General features: G+C 39.8%; 2 long non-coding RNA genes across 3 annotated transcripts in view; one reads left to right on the plus strand and one right to left on the minus strand.

The window, feature by feature from the left end:
- The window catches only part of LOC142408051 (uncharacterized), a 66667-nt gene that overhangs the window by 18301 nt on the left and 32718 nt on the right, over positions 1-15648 (plus strand). The gene's annotated exons all lie outside the window — the stretch shown is intronic.
- Positions 1737-4425, minus strand: LOC142407636 (uncharacterized). The gene is made up of 3 exons (XR_012774994.1): positions 4338-4425; positions 2547-2647; positions 1737-1828 (listed from the first exon to the last, which is right to left on the minus strand). It is a non-coding gene; the product is annotated as an uncharacterized LOC142407636 (long non-coding RNA).

The following is a 15648-nucleotide window of genomic DNA, read 5'->3' on the forward strand; positions in this document are numbered from 1 at the left end:
TAAAAATTTAGGTAGGGGTGGCACAGCCCGCCAATTCATCCCAAGATTGTACCACCATCGTTCCTCACAGGGCCTTGTCTGAGCAGCTCCTGAAGACTTAGAGTGAGTGTAATCACTGCAAACAGTTTATTCCAGTGTGCTACTCCTCACCATTAGAAAGTTTTGAAGGCTTTCCTTTGTATTTCCTCCACAGAATAAATAGCCCTTATTCTTCTAATCTGTCCTTATGTTTCTAGACCTCCAGTTGCTCTTATTGCTCCCTTATGGATTCTGTCCAGGTGATCATGTCTTCTATGCTTTTGTTGAAGAGAGAGCAGATGATGGAGAGTTAGTGCCAGTGGCCAAGAGACCGCTGCATTGTCTGCCACATTCTGTGTCTCTGCAGCTTCTTCCACCACGCCACCCGCAGCATTTATGCCCTAAGTATAGCAGTTGATATGTTTCCCCAGAAGATCAAGATTCCTTCTAGTGCTGAAAAATACCTTCTGTTGAGGAACAGCAGATTGTAAGGGTCACTAGATGGGATGGATACAGCAGGACACATGATGCAACAGGCCAAGTCTGGGATTTAAACCATTGCAGTTGCCCATACGCCCTCTGTCTTTCAGAACTGCAATTGTCTTTGTGTAACAGCCCTTTGTTACATTTTAACAAATTCTGTTACACTTTAACAGATTTGGGTTGTGTTTGCACCTTTCTTTTGCCAAGCAGAAAGGCTGCAATAATAATTTTGGGGACTATTAAGGCAGCGTTGGGAATAATCAATGAAATAACAGCCTCTGGGATATAGGCTGTGCCAGCCCTATGCCTGGTCTGGCGTAGGCTGGGGGTCTGGGATGCAAAGCAGGGCAAGCACCATTAAAAAAAGACTGGGAGCAGGATTTGCAGAAAACAATTGTTTATTGCTTTCACTCCAGCATATGCATAATTTCACAGCACAGCAAGCAGCAGTCAGGGATTTTGCATAAAATAGTCAGCCAGGGCATTCTGCACAATTTGCCCCCCCATTTATCCCGGGTGAGTGAACAAGCTGTGGCAGGCACAGGTGGTGACCGTGGCTCCATTTGGGCTTCTTGCTCTCTGCCTTGTGCCATCTGCTTCTCTTTGATCCTGCAAATACCATGCAGGAGACAGCAGAGAAGCAGAATCCTGTTAAGGTTAGTGTGAGATCTGACTCTCTTCCTTTTAAGGGCTATTCCTCTGGCCTTCAGGTGATCAAACACATTTTCTACAGCCAATCCCCCCATATAAGGAGCTCATCTCATAGCTATGAGACATCTCTTTTCTCATGGGACAAGATGGTTTTGGAGGGCAAGTCCCTTTATCTTCATGGCTCGAGTGAATTCTTCACAGAGAAGTTGTAGTTGAGTCCTCTCTTTTTTTACAGTGCTGTGGTACCTGAAGCTGATCGCATCTGGGCTGCTGTAGTCCTGCTGTCCCCATTAACACCAGATGCTTGTTCTTATCCCTTGCGTTGCACAAGCTCATACAATTATGTGGTGAGCTGGCTCTGGGAGCTGCTCTGGCTGAGAAATAATCACTTTCTTTGTGGAGCCAGCTGTCAGGCCCCTGAACTGTCTCAGCATGTGGTTGCATTAGAAGCAGTGCTAGCAAAAAGAAAAGGATGGGAATGCAGTTGGGAAGTGAGGGTTGGCAGGACTACAGCAGCCCAGATTTAGTACCATTGACTGCTGTACAATTGCACTGTCCATTTCTGAATGTACTCACCTTGATGTGTGTGGTATACTTTGAATGGGTCCATGCCTCTTCACACAGCTCTCTGACCACTTCCATGGAGATACCCAGCCTGCTGCTGCTGCTTCTGCTGCTGCTCGAGGTAGAGGTGAAAATGGTGTGTTGCTCATGCAGTAATAGATTACAAATGGTGACGTAAAACATTATATCTGCTGCTGAGCTAGGTGGTAGTGGTAGGTGATTGAGCAATGCACAGATCTCACACTTACAATTGTGGAAGCATGGCCTAGGTGTACAGCTTTGCATCACTTCCTCTGAATTCCTTCTCATACCTTCTTCTGAATATTTTTCCAATATGTCAAAGTCACTTTGAATTCTAATCCTGTCAGCCAATATCCTTTCAGTCCCTCACAGTTTCATGTTGTCTGCAAATTTAATAGAAATGTTCTCTAGTCCATCATCCAGGTTGCAAATGAAACTTTGAATGAAACTGGACCTGGGACAGATTCCTATACCCCCAAGCTTGATAGAAAAATGTCATTTGATCAATCCCTCAGTTTTGATTGTGGTCCATTAATAATTACTCTTAGCATATTGTTATCCAATTAGGTTTTGTACCTACCTTCCATTAGTCTTCTAAAATTCATCCCTCCTAACTGCATCCCACCTTCACTGTATTAATGGGTTCTCATATACCAAGATGATGGGCACTTTCAGGGACAGTTTAATTGACTTCTGAAGGCAGCTTATTTTTACACTTAAGGCCACTTGAACGCATAATATCTAATCCTCCCACAATGGTGGGAAATTAATATGGTGATTTCACAACAGAATGACAATAAATAAATTACCTGTCACTGGACTACATTTTCTGTTAGCATTTGCAGAGCCTGGAAGTCAGCATCTTCCCCTACCCTTTTTTTTGTGCCTGTGAATGAAAAAGATCTGCTGACTTTTTTCACAAAAAAGCAAAAAAAGCAAAGCCTCATTAGTTGTGACTGTTCTACATAGTTTTGCAACCAACAAGGCTGTTTGTGCCTTTCTTCGTGGAAGTGGAACACATATGTGGCATCCCCATGGCAGTAAAGCTCACACACTGTTTAAAGCAATATCTCCTTGCACACATCGATAGGCAGTTGAGGCTGCAAACCCAGCTGTTCCCAAAGTAAGCCTTTATATCTACATGCTATGATATAGCATCTTCAGTGTTGGTCTTTAAAATACTATGCTTGTTCTTTTATCTCACTGTTTTACAGTTCCCTACCTGCTGCACATAATTGTCACTAAAGTGAAGGAGATGGCAGGTGATCCCTGGCACTCTCTGTTTAGCCGTTCCTTTCAGTGGTGAACTGAAAGCCAAGGAAAAAGGTGCATGGCAGTGGAACTATAGAAATAATGTCAATTAATAATAGCTAAAGAAAGAAAAAAGGCCATTCAGTCTTTCCTTCCACAATTTTCAGAGGAAAGCTTAACTGAAGGCTTAAGACCAATATGATTCAATCCCATATATAAACCAGTTGCCACCTCCATTTTTGCCTGGAGGCCAACGCTTGCAGTCTGGCTGCAATAGTTTCTGTCTAGAGGCAGCTTTCGATTTGCTTAGTGAGAAGGTATTATTTGAAGTGTGCACCTGAATCCTGCCAACCTTGAAGACACAGAATCTCCTTTACACATAAGCAGACAATCATCTAACAGAGTATAAAATACTTAATTAGCTTATCACAATCACTTTAAGGTGAGTGAGGAAATGTTTTCTGCCACTGGATAGCATTTGTATGGTGATACAGGTTCACTGTGGTGATGGTAGTCAGCTCACAGATGTTATTTTCTCTCTTCTTATACAAGAGAGAAATTGTAGAATTCACCAGATTTTTTTCCATTGTAACTGAATCATTTTGCTGGTTGTGATAAAGAAGTCTCTGTAGTAAGTTGGATACAATTAGGTCACGGCAACATGCAGTCAGTCTCTGAGTCTGCCAGATATTTCAGTTTTGACCTTTACTGTCCACAGTACTGGAGTTAATTATGACTAGAGAGTACTTACCATTTTTAGTCTTCACAGAAATCTCTTAGCCAAACTGCTTACTAGTAATAATGTAGTGTCTGTTGGTAGCTTGTACTTTTTTTAAGACTGTGTGGCATCTACCACCATTGTAGCAGACCATGATAATGACCTTCAAAATTGTGTTAGGTTTAGATGTTACATCTGGAAATCACTTAGCACAATGATACTATGTCTGTATGGTATAGGGAACATGAATTCCCTTTGCCCTGCACCTTGCTAGGTAATACATATTGCTATAAGTTCAAGGTAAATATGATACCTCTCTGATGGTTTACTATTTTATATTAATTTTCTGGGATATAAGTTAGTACCTGGTTCAGGGCAGTGATGAAAACATCTTCAGACAGAAAGACATTAAGTCTGTATCTTCCCCTATAGCTGGCCAAAAATCTGTGGTGTGTGGTACTGCATGTCTAATTGTGACTTGGCACTTTTGGAAACTGCCAGAGAACTTCCAGAAAGACGTTGATCCTGTCCCACTACTTGGAAGTAGTAGGAAAAAAATAACAGGAAAGACAGGAAAGCCCCAGTCACCCACAAAAGACGCCTACCTTGAAATAGAGAAACTTAACCTGACAGCACCAAATAGGAACAGATCTTTCAGAAAAAGGTTCAAAGTCTCTTTCAAGGGGATGTCTGCTGGAGAAGAATCAGGTTATTGTCCCCTGCAAGCAGGAAAAAGATCACAGTAACAATAAGAGCTCTGTGGGAGGTCCTTCACAATATGCCTTGATTAAAGAAAGATGAGTACGTGTTTAATTCTAATTTTACTGTCTGAAAGAAGAAATAAAATGCTTAAGGAAAATGTATTCCTAAACTCAATGAAATCAACCACAGTCTAATAGCTTTAATGCCAAGATACCTGCCCACAGTCTAATCAGAGAGATGTTTTATGAAGCAAACAGCTTCTGACACTACTATGGCAGTGTCAGCCAACTCTTGCTTGAATAAAGCAGCCAATAAAGCTACATAGCGTGTAATTTAAGAATTTTCTAAGCTGCCAATTTCACAGATATGGAGATATTTCTCCTTAAAGCAAAGGAAGTAGGAATATTGGTTACCGCTATTGTAGGTTACCACTCTCCAGACTTTTTATGAATAAGATCTAACATTTCAACCTTTAAGCACTCATTATTTTTTTTTAGCTCCCAGGAACTACAGTACCTATTTTATTAAAAACCCTTTCAAGCTTCTCAGCAAGTTTTCTCATGAAATCCAGCTGGTTAATTCCAGTACAATTAACTAATATTCTTTTTTTCCTTAAGGATTTACCCTTCTTTATCAGTTCAGATAAATAACTAATTGACCCAAAGCATCACAATAAAGCAATGATGCATCCTGAATGAAAAGACAAAGTGTAGAGAAGGACTCCTATAAGGGGAGGTTAATTTTCACAGTCATAGTTCCCCCCTGCCACCAATTCTTATTCTGTTTGTTTAAATATTTAGGGCATTCTTGTTTTTTAAAAATACTTTTTTTCCCTAAAGTTCAGGCCTTGAGATAATAAATCTACAAATTACGTCAAGGTAGAAAACATACTTCAGCTACAAGTTTCCAAGGATATATTATAAAGTTGTCTGCAGAAATGTTGTTTTAACACCTCTTCCTCATAGACATCCTGGATACTCTGTCACATATTTATTGTCAATAAACGTTTGCACCAACTTGCAAAAAGATTTGGGCATTTGCCCACAGCCTAAATTTAATGCAACTCAAGATATAAATATCACTGGTTTAAGCCTTTGCAATATATTAGAGACAGCAACTAGTTTTTCAGTGTTTGTTTTTATATGGTTTCCTACAGAGACTGAAGAGACTAATTTCTTTCCCCAAGCACAGGAATAACAGATGGTGTCAGTCAGGTAGACCCGCCAGGGTGCATAGGAACAGACAATCAAGAAATGAGAAGATTTACTTTGGAAATACAATAGCGAACAGCAGCCAAAACATCCCTTTTCATAATTGCTTGGGTGAGAAACTTCTTCTTCTCCTGAGCCCAGGACAGCGGTAAGGGGATTAGTGCAGATCTATTTGGATGCAGCTTGAAATTTAAAAAGGGAGGTTGGGGCAGGGACCAGACTGACGGCCCTGCAGAAGGGGCTTGAATTCTGAACTGTTGAGCAAAAGAGACTCCCACAAACTATGAAAACTTTGCTTTTCCATTTAAAGGCTCCTGATAGATGAGTAGTTGGAAGAACAGAGATAAGGCCTTTCTGTCTCTAAAATCTAAGAATATGTTCAAGGGCTGGCTTGTGAAAACACTTTTCTGTGTTGCAGCAATCTTCTCTTGATTGTAGAGTTCAGGGTAGTTTTGTGTCCAAGTGGGATTTGCAGTCCACCAAAGATGTCCCTGTGGGAGCTTTGGGTCAGTTAGAAGCTGCTTGTGAAGCCAGTCACCAGTTTGCAGGACAGGTGGGCTACAGTACAAAGTAGTAGCTCAGGGTCTCGTGCTGAGAAAGAACAATTCCAGAAAATACGTAAAAAAGGTGGAATAATCGACTGAAACTGAGGCAGCGTCCTACAACATTTGAGGTTTTCTCACATTTACATTTCATTCTTCAGAGAATTCCTTACAGAAGAGGTTACGTGAAAAAACATATGTTTTCCAAGGCATCGGTTCATAGAAAACCATAAAAAATTGGAACATGCAAACCATCTGCTTTCTCATGCTGAAAGGTTTGGTGTAACTCCATTCATAGAGCGTTTTGAGTGAGAGCGTAGGCTGCTTAACCTGGTCTGTCAAAGCCCTTTCAGCTTTTGGTCACAGCTCTGTCCATTTCATATCTGTGTGACCCATTCTTGATCGACAAAAAGGGTGTGATTTCCCATCATAGTAGCTCAAGCCTGGGGCATGTCTCTTTGTGCAGGTGTAGACCACAGCGATACAAGGTGCCTGAGAAGAGCCCAGCATGGTGGTTGCATGGTGATGGTGTTTCAAACAGATTGCTCTGTTTCAATACCCTCTGTCTAAAATGGAGTAACGTCAGGTTAAAAAAAAAAGAAAATTACTTTTCAGTGGAAAAATTAAAAAAAAAAAAATTCAAGTGAATATTGTTTTCTTCTGCCTTCTTAAAAGGTTAATGTGTTAAGGAAGGAAATGTTTCACTTCTATGTTACAATGCCTTTTTATAACTTTTATATTTATAATTATAATTAAAATATTTTAGAATTTCTCATTTTAGAAAAAGTTGCTACTTTTTGTCCTGTTTTAGGGCAAAATATTAAAAAAGTCTCGGTGGTTTTGGTTTTGACCAGCTCTAATTATATATGACATTATCAGCATCTATATATGGGAAAAGCTCATTTATTTTCAAGCAATCTTGTCAGCTCTTCGAGGGAACTGTGAAATGAGTGAGGAGGGCATGAGAGATACATATTTATAGAGCTCAGTTCCAAGTCATCTTGAGCCTGTGACAGCAGCACACAAGAGAGCCTGGCCCTGAAATGCTTATGCAGGACAGCTCGTTTGTTGTCCATCTGAAACACTGCATTCTGACACTTGATCACGAGATATTGAAAACACAATTTGCTGGGTGTGGTTCCCCATGACCCACGTGACTGTGGGTCTCTTCACACAGCTACCAGCCTTGAAATTCCTGCCTCCCCAAATTCCCTCTTCCCCGAAAAAGAGCAAAGGCACTTAGCCCCCGTTCGATAGCCTGGGTAACTGCCAGGATGCTGGGAAAAGAGGGAGCTTGAGGCAGAAAGTCAGGTAATAAGTAGCCTTTGTGGCGGATCCATCCCACGAGTTTGTCGAATACTCTTTGCTGCAGGAATTCCAGGCAGGCTTTGAGATTAACTAAGACCACTGACTATAGTTCAGCTTTATGCTAGGCTGGCTGCCATTCTTGCTGGCGGCTGCAGGAAGGATGTAGTTCCTTCCACACTGCTGCACTAAAGCTCCTTGCAGCTCTTCCCAGAGACCATAGTATCCTGTTTGTTATTACAATAAATTATATACTAGTATACACAGGCACATGTATAGAAGTATAACTACTTTTCAAGTCAATGTGAGAAAGACAGCCCATTCTGAGCAGGAACATTTCCTCCATTCACAGCTGTTCCTCTCCTTCTCAGAGGTTTAGTCTGTTCCAGCTTACCCAGAAAATTTACTCAAACTCCTGAGCCAGCAAAAAAAACCCAACCCAAAACAAAACCAAAAAAAACCCAAAACTCCTGAGGGAAGCAAACTAGGTTAGGCATCTCACTTCTGAAAATCACCTAATGCTTTGGTATGAAGCGGTGGTGTGCAGGAAGCAGGAGCTGAGGACCGTTCAGGACATTGCACGCATACCTGGCCGCTGCTTCCATTGCTTCCTGAGGACTCCAGCACTCATGGAGCCACAGAGAGCCCTGAAAAACCCTGATACTTCAGGGTTTATATTAAAATTCTAGTTTCTTAGGAATACAAGGATAATTTTTTTAGACCTTACCCTTTATTGGCATGATGATTTATAGCTCTGCCTGTAGCATTAGTCACAATATTTTTGAATTTATTTCAGTAACTGTTGAGACCTCTGCTTTCAGATGTAAAGTGCAGCTGAAAACCACACTAATGTACAGAATGGTTTTAGTGATGGGTAGGAAGAGCAGGGATTACCCGGGCTACTGGAAAAACTTACTGCATCCTGCAGTCAAATTCCTCATGCAGTCAAAGGGGAAAGCAGAAGCTTTTAGTGAGTATAAATTAGCCTGGCAACAAGAACTTTAATTATGGTACAGCCACGAGAAAATTCTAAGTCCACTTCATCCTTCCTTTCCAAAAGTCAATTCAGCTTTCTTCTGAGAGACACATATTAAAGATTTTAAAAACAATTCTGTGTCCCATTTCCTGCGTGGGACCTTAATCTTGTAAAAAATATTCATTGCACTCAAAGGTTATTTCTGTCTTGTTTTGACACTACAGATTTAAAGAATGAGATCATTTCTGTTGGATGCCCAGCTGTTTAAGAATCTGCATCTCTTTTTAAGAAGTGCAAGAGGAAGACACAGTGTCCTTGCCAGAAAAACAATCAGATAATAAGATTGCATTTTATTTAATAGGGAAAAAGAATCAGACATGATGTGATGTGTGGATGAATCAGCACAGACAAAAATGCCTGTGACCCAAGAAATATTTAATCTTGAAGTGACTGCCATACTGTGTGTGGAATTACTCTTACCTCTTGCACTGTAGTTTTCCATCTTCACTGCATAATATTCCTAATATGCTAGATTTCCATGCTGTGCTAATTCTGCTGATTTTATCACAAGTCTTAGGGCGTTGTTCATCTTCTTAAGGCTCAGTTCTAGAATTGATAGAGGAGGAATCTGGGATATCATTTTTGTTAAAGGTTAGTCTCTGATCACCCTGGCTACAGGAAAAAATCATAAACATAATGAAGATCAAACTAGAGCTTCTGCAATATTTCTATGCTGCCCATTGCTTGATTTCTTTTTAAAGCTGGGGACTAGCAGAAGAGCTTATGTGTTTTAGGTCCTTACACAATTAAAACCACCAGTGGAAGTTAAGTAGGGATTGCAACATGCAGCAAGGTTATTATTCCAACTTTTATACCAGGGGAAGGCAAAAGAGAAAGGCTACGTGGTTTGCTCAGTGGTTAACATACAGTCACTGCCTTGCTCTTGCTAGACACTTTGGATGGAATACAATATGGTCGCTATGTTTCCAGAGAAATTATCTTTTTCCTCCCTTTACCATTCCTTTAGATTATTTCTTATTTAACCATTGTTTATGGCTTTGAATTTAAAGGACCATTATCAGAGTTTGAGATACAAGAATTATAGTCATTTGAACAAATTTCAGCATGTTGATTGATTTATTATGATGTTCACAGCACAGAGAGAATGTTTAATTATAGCAGAAGGCACTTTTCCTTTACATGGAATTGTTCAATTATGAATTCTGCGGTGGCTCTACAAATGGAAAGAATGACTGAACTTGAACAATAAAGCAAAAGACAGACACTGCTAATGCTATGCTGGGATGCGGTTAAAGACAGAGCTCATGGGAAAGCAAAGTACTCGCACAAATACAATCATCATATCATCAATTAATTATTATTCAGAATGTTTTCTGCCAAACTCAATGTGGATGAATGAAAACAAATTCTGAAGCCATCCCTGCTGGTATACCCTTACCCTTCTGAAGGGATGTGCCACTTTATTACAACTGCTGAGGAAAGAGATACAGAAAAGTCTTACATTTGGTCTGCTTTGATGATGTCTTGATAATTTGCTACAGTGGCAAACAGTTATACAAGGATATATTGGAAATTAGGCAGAATTTCTAAAAACCACCTTTAGTATTATTACAATTAAAATGCTCTGGAAATTCAGAAAAGGTAAAGTTCCACTGAATATTTTTATTACGTTCCTACTCTATATGTTGACAATTATAAATCCTTCTCTACCTGAGGAGGCTGAGCCATTTTCCTGTTCAACTCTTCTCTATAGGTACTGAATTTTGCATCTTGATTCTGCCACTATCTCCTACTTACAAACTGTCACAACTGAACTATCACTCTTAAACCGATAAAAGACATTTTTTTGCACAGCGTTAAATAATGTCAGGAACTTTCAGCCACTTGAGGCCAAAAGAACAACAGGATTTTAAAACAATAACAAAACCCTCTCACAGGGATAACGAGCTTTCACAGGCATGAGATGTGAATGCTAAGAGGATATAAACCACCCTGCATTTTACCTTTGTATCCTGAACACCTACAGAGCATGCAATGTGCTGAAGTACTTTTTAACTCCTTGTTATCACACACTGCTATATCTTTACCATGTTAAAGTCATACCTCACATCTTCTTGAGCTCTGGTCACGATGCCCTTTGCCTCTTTCATAACTCTTCTCCTTTTGGAAAGCAGAGAGTTTGCCAGAGGCTGGTGAGCCTTTCATGAGAACTTGGGCATGGTCTGCTGCATCAGGCCCCTCTCCGTGCAGCACTGTCTCCAGCAGTGGCACTAGGAGGTGGGACAGGCATCTTGGCAGCACATCTTGGTACAAGTCTGAAGAGCAGGTGGAGAGAGTAACTCAGAAGTCCAACCAGTACCTGTCCTTGATCATTTGTGGGATGCTGATGTAAGAAAAGAACCAGGAAGGAGATGTGTATAAAAATTCTCAAAGGCCTTTGATTGAAGCTGATTTTTTTCTTAAAGTTAGCTAGGAAAAAAATGAATTGGAAACAACAATAGTCTTCAGTTGAAGACAGCTGAGTATAGCCAGGTGTTGTAATAGTTAATGACTGGCTCATTTTTGGGGTATTTCAAAGACAGTAGCTTTCCCAAAGAAGAAATTATAAATAAAATTTCATAAGGAGAATGAACTAAGAAATACTTTAAAGACAGCTGGAAGATCTTCTTGGTGAATTTATTAAATGGCCAGGAAGTTATGATTCCTCACTTGAGAGAAAAGACAATCTTGACTAACATCCCATCCTGGTTCAGGGAAGACAAAAATTAAAAATAGAAGAATTGTTTATGAGAAATGTAAAAACAAAATAGAAACATGCAAAGTTGATGAAGGAAGCCAAAGGCATTAAAGAAAATCTATGGTCTGCAAGGCTTAAAGCAGTACTTAATTTTACCTGGGGGTAAGGTGGCTGAGGAGGACCTTACTTACAAAGACAAACCTTAAAAGACTCATCACACAAGAGAAAGGCTATGCAAAAATCAGTCATGAATGGGAAATGGAAGGCAGAAAGGGATAGGTTTCAATCTGATGATCAAAATAAGCTGAAGCAACAACTGCTGCCAAAATGGATGCCCCTACTTGCTCCCATCCTCATGCTGCAGCTGCCTGTTCCCATGCCCTCCCTTGCACTGGCGCTTGTCTGACTACCTAGTGCATGAGCTAAGGGAGTTGAACGAGCAAAAATGTATTGATTTGTATTTTTTTAATTGGTAGCATGTTTTCTGTTAGTTTAGATTTTTTTAACTGGCCTGTGATAGGATCAGGCAAGCATCAGCACAAGGGCTAAGGCAAAGGGTGGGGAAGGGGAGGGGGACTGCATTTTAGCAGTGGCTTGCCATTGGAACGGCTTTGCTGTGTTTAAAACCATACCCTTAAACTCACCTCTTTGGAAAGTGTTTTGCTTTATAGTTCCAACTTCACCAATCACAAAAGAAGAACATCCCTCCTCTACTTTAATTGTTAAATAATGTGCAAGGAGTGGGAAGCAGTAAACATTGTTGTGGCTGTAACTACTGCTTTCTCCTGTGTTATTTTGCTTTATTTCTTCCTGAAGCAAATGATGCGAAGAACCTATAGCTACAAGAACCTTTACAAATGCATTTTATCTCCTTTTTCTTTCTTACAGTTTGTGCTTTTCTTTAAATAATGGAACAAAAATGGTTTCAAAAGACACGGCTGTTAAGTTAGCTTTTAACAGGAGAATGGTATACAGAGCAATTGTGATAAACTGTAAATCAATTTAATTCAGGTTGTCATATTTTTACACGTCATACACTTTAAGAACGGGTAGTTTCTTGCTTAGATCAGTACTTACAGCCATAAATTTTTCTCCCCAGTTCTTCAAGGAGTGAAGTACTACTTGTCTCTGTGTTTCCCTTCCTCTTCTTAAAAACCATCTTGGAAGAGCCATAAGGACCACTTATCATCTTACAATCTAATATTTTTATCTTTGGGATTTCCAGAGTGTCCCCAGCAAGGATGGAAAGAGCAAAACCAAATCAAGTGTACTAAGCCCAACCTGTACTTTCTAGACAAAGGACAGCCGGCTGCACTCTGGAGCTATGTGGTCATTCCAAGATTTTTCAAAAAGTATGTGAAAAGTCTGTACTGGCACCTATACTGTAGAGACTGACAGAGAATATAACATGGATGTACTGTCCAGTCGTGTGCATATGCAGTAGTGCCAGGACTTTGATCAAGAATAATGCTATTATACATGCAGAAATCACAGAGAAGAACATGGACAAAAAGGAAAGTAACACAGTAGTACTGGTACCTACAAGTAGTAGCACTTGTAGAATCATAGAATCACGGAATGGTTTGAGTTGGAAGGGACCTTTAAAGGTCATCTAGTCCAACTCCCCTGCAATGAACAAGGACATCTTCCACTAGATCAGGTTGCTCAGAGACCTGTCCAACCTGACCTTGAATGTTTCCAGGGATGGGGCATCTACAACCTCTCAGGGCAACCCGTTCCAGTGTTTCACCACCCTTGTTGTAAAAAATTTTGTCTTTTAGTTGGGGTCTCCTGTAGTGATCAATGGCTTCAGAAATACTCAGCTAAGGTGAATTTTACCTGACACAAGCATCAAACCCTCAGAAATGCCCTCCTAGTGGATTTTATGGTACGAGCACCATTCCTGCCTCCCATTTATGATCAACTAGTTCTCTTGAGCAGTTCTCTTAATCACCAAATGACATATCTGTGGAAATTAGGGTGTTTTTTTAATTTGAAAAAAGTTGTTTAGAAATGTTATTTATCTTCTAATGATGTTAATCCCAGCTGGAAAAAAAAGAAGTAAAATACAGTGGGGCCAGCAGCTTGCTTCAGTGACAGTGTTTTGAAACTACTGACTTAAGCCATGCATCCTCTGTTCAGGGCTGCAGTATATGCATGCTTTACCCTGTTATGTGAAGTCAGTGATGGATAGGATTCTTTCTTTTCTTCTAAGTAACAAATGGTTAAAGGTTAGATGCCTCTTCTTTTTCTACCTGCTGTTGATTTAATTATTTCTTTTCAAGAGCAATGGCTTGGTCTGCTAAAACCAGATTGAAGAGAAGGGTCTTGAAATTTAGTGAAAAGGCAATAAAGCTGTGGTCATTCTAGTCTTGAACTGAAAATGACTTTTACAGGTGCATTCACCCTCCTCACCTGCAAACCCTCCCTGAGATTCCTACCCTGCTCCATCCCAGCCCACATCCAGCTTGCTGTGAGCTCTGCTGAGAAACCTTCTTGCCAAATTAGAACAAGTTGTACCAGCTGGTAACAGTTACCTCACCTCTATAAACAATTTTAACAGTATTAATGTGTTTTTCTGACTTAGCTATGCCCCTTCCTGAAACTCCGTCTTTACAAATACACAGTACAATACTGCTTGATGTGCTGTGTGTATCATAGTGTAAAAACACTGTGAGCCTGTCCTTAGATCCTCTCATGAAAATGGAGTTGACTGTATAGGTCTAAAATTCCTTTTAATGTTAATTACCAGGCTCAGACACAAAGGATTTGCTATGCGTATCATCATGCAATCTCAGAAATCATTCTGAAAGTTAAGTCCAGCACTAAACCTTTTGTAACTGAATGAAATATAAGCCATTTCTGAAGGAAGGTACAGGAGCCACGCCATAAAATGTATTTTTTAAGCTGAAAGATTGTTTTTGTTTGTTGAAAGAACAATATTAATTCAGACATATATATATAGATAATACATACACCTTCCAGCATAAAAAACCCCCAACGTCTGTGTATTGCAGGTATTTAGTCTTGGCTACACCTCACAGTGTGGTGAGCAAGAGTTGCCCATGGACCTTATGCAGCAGCGCCTCTTAGTGATAGAAGCAAATTCTGCATGTAGTTAGTATAGGAGCAGAAATATTTTTGCTTGCCTTTCCTTTTACTTGATTCCAAAGTCACTAACACAGCAGACAAACATATTAACTTCCAGTAACTTATATCTGAGACTTATTCTTACTATTCAAGCCATAGTTCTTGTTACATTTATGGCTATGCATGGACTTGCGCTGCAATCTCCCCTTCAGATCATTGGTTGACATTTATCATATTTTTTTAGCTTAGATATACTTTTAAAGTCCGAGAAAAATCTATTATGTTATTTAAAAATTTTCTCATCTTCAGTAGATTAGAGATGCTTTTCGATTACGAGATGTTCAATTTGCTGACCATTAGAATTTCAAAAGAAGTTGCAGTCTGAATTCTTCTTTAGTCAGGAATTTTATACCAGCTAAACTGGCTAAAATTCAATGGGAGCCTTTTATTTATTCATGGGTATTGATATTATGGTATAACTTTTCAAATAACTTTTGCAACTCACTGGATTTCAGTCTGATGATATCCTTTAAAGGTGTAATGGAAGCCAGCTTATTAGTGGGATACCTGATCAACATGAGTTCAAAAAAGACTCAGACAAAATTAGTTATTTGGATGTGAAAGTAAAAAAAAAAAAGGAGTACAAGAAGAGTGGAAGGTACTAAGTGAAACATTTAATCCAACATGGTCTCTACAATAAAGGTTGATTCTAAGTTCTGGATACAGCTTACTCCAGTTAACAGAAAAAAGGCATGTTTATTATTTTTAAACTCACAACTGTAAACCTTTTATAACATCCAGAATATTTTCTTGGGAAAAACTGGTAGCCTACGTATCTTTCTTCCTATGCCCAGAAATACTTTATTGTATGCCAAGTATATTTGGGAAAAAAAAAAAAAAAAAAAAAAAAAAAGAGTGATTCAACAGGTCAGATGGGAACTATGATAACAAAGTAAGTATATAATTCTGTAATACATGTGGCACTAATCCTTGAACATGTCTAAAGACTTAAGTAGTTAATTCTGTTTTGCTTCTATGCTTTTCAAACATTTGCATCAGAAGCTTCATTATGGGTTGGTTTAGAGTTTCCTCCGGTTCCTTAGCTTCTTTGTGAGAGGCATTTTCTGTCAGACTTTGTTCCCATTCTAACTTGGTGCTACTTGTCGGATAAGCTGGGGTCCTGTCCTCCTGAGCAAAACCGAGGGAGGAGCCCACTGCTGCTGGGCACTGCTGGCTCGGCAGCCCCGGGCCCCGTGTCCAGCGCACAGAGACAGCCCCAGCTCTTCTCCCTGCTTTTCCATTTGGGCTGAAGGAGGGAGAGATGTCTGTCCATGAGCTTTTGAAGCTGCTGGCAAATC

The sequence above is a fragment of the Mycteria americana genome, chromosome 3 (assembly GCF_035582795.1).
Source record: "Mycteria americana isolate JAX WOST 10 ecotype Jacksonville Zoo and Gardens chromosome 3, USCA_MyAme_1.0, whole genome shotgun sequence".
NCBI classification, from domain to species: Eukaryota; Metazoa; Chordata; class Aves; order Ciconiiformes; family Ciconiidae; genus Mycteria; species Mycteria americana.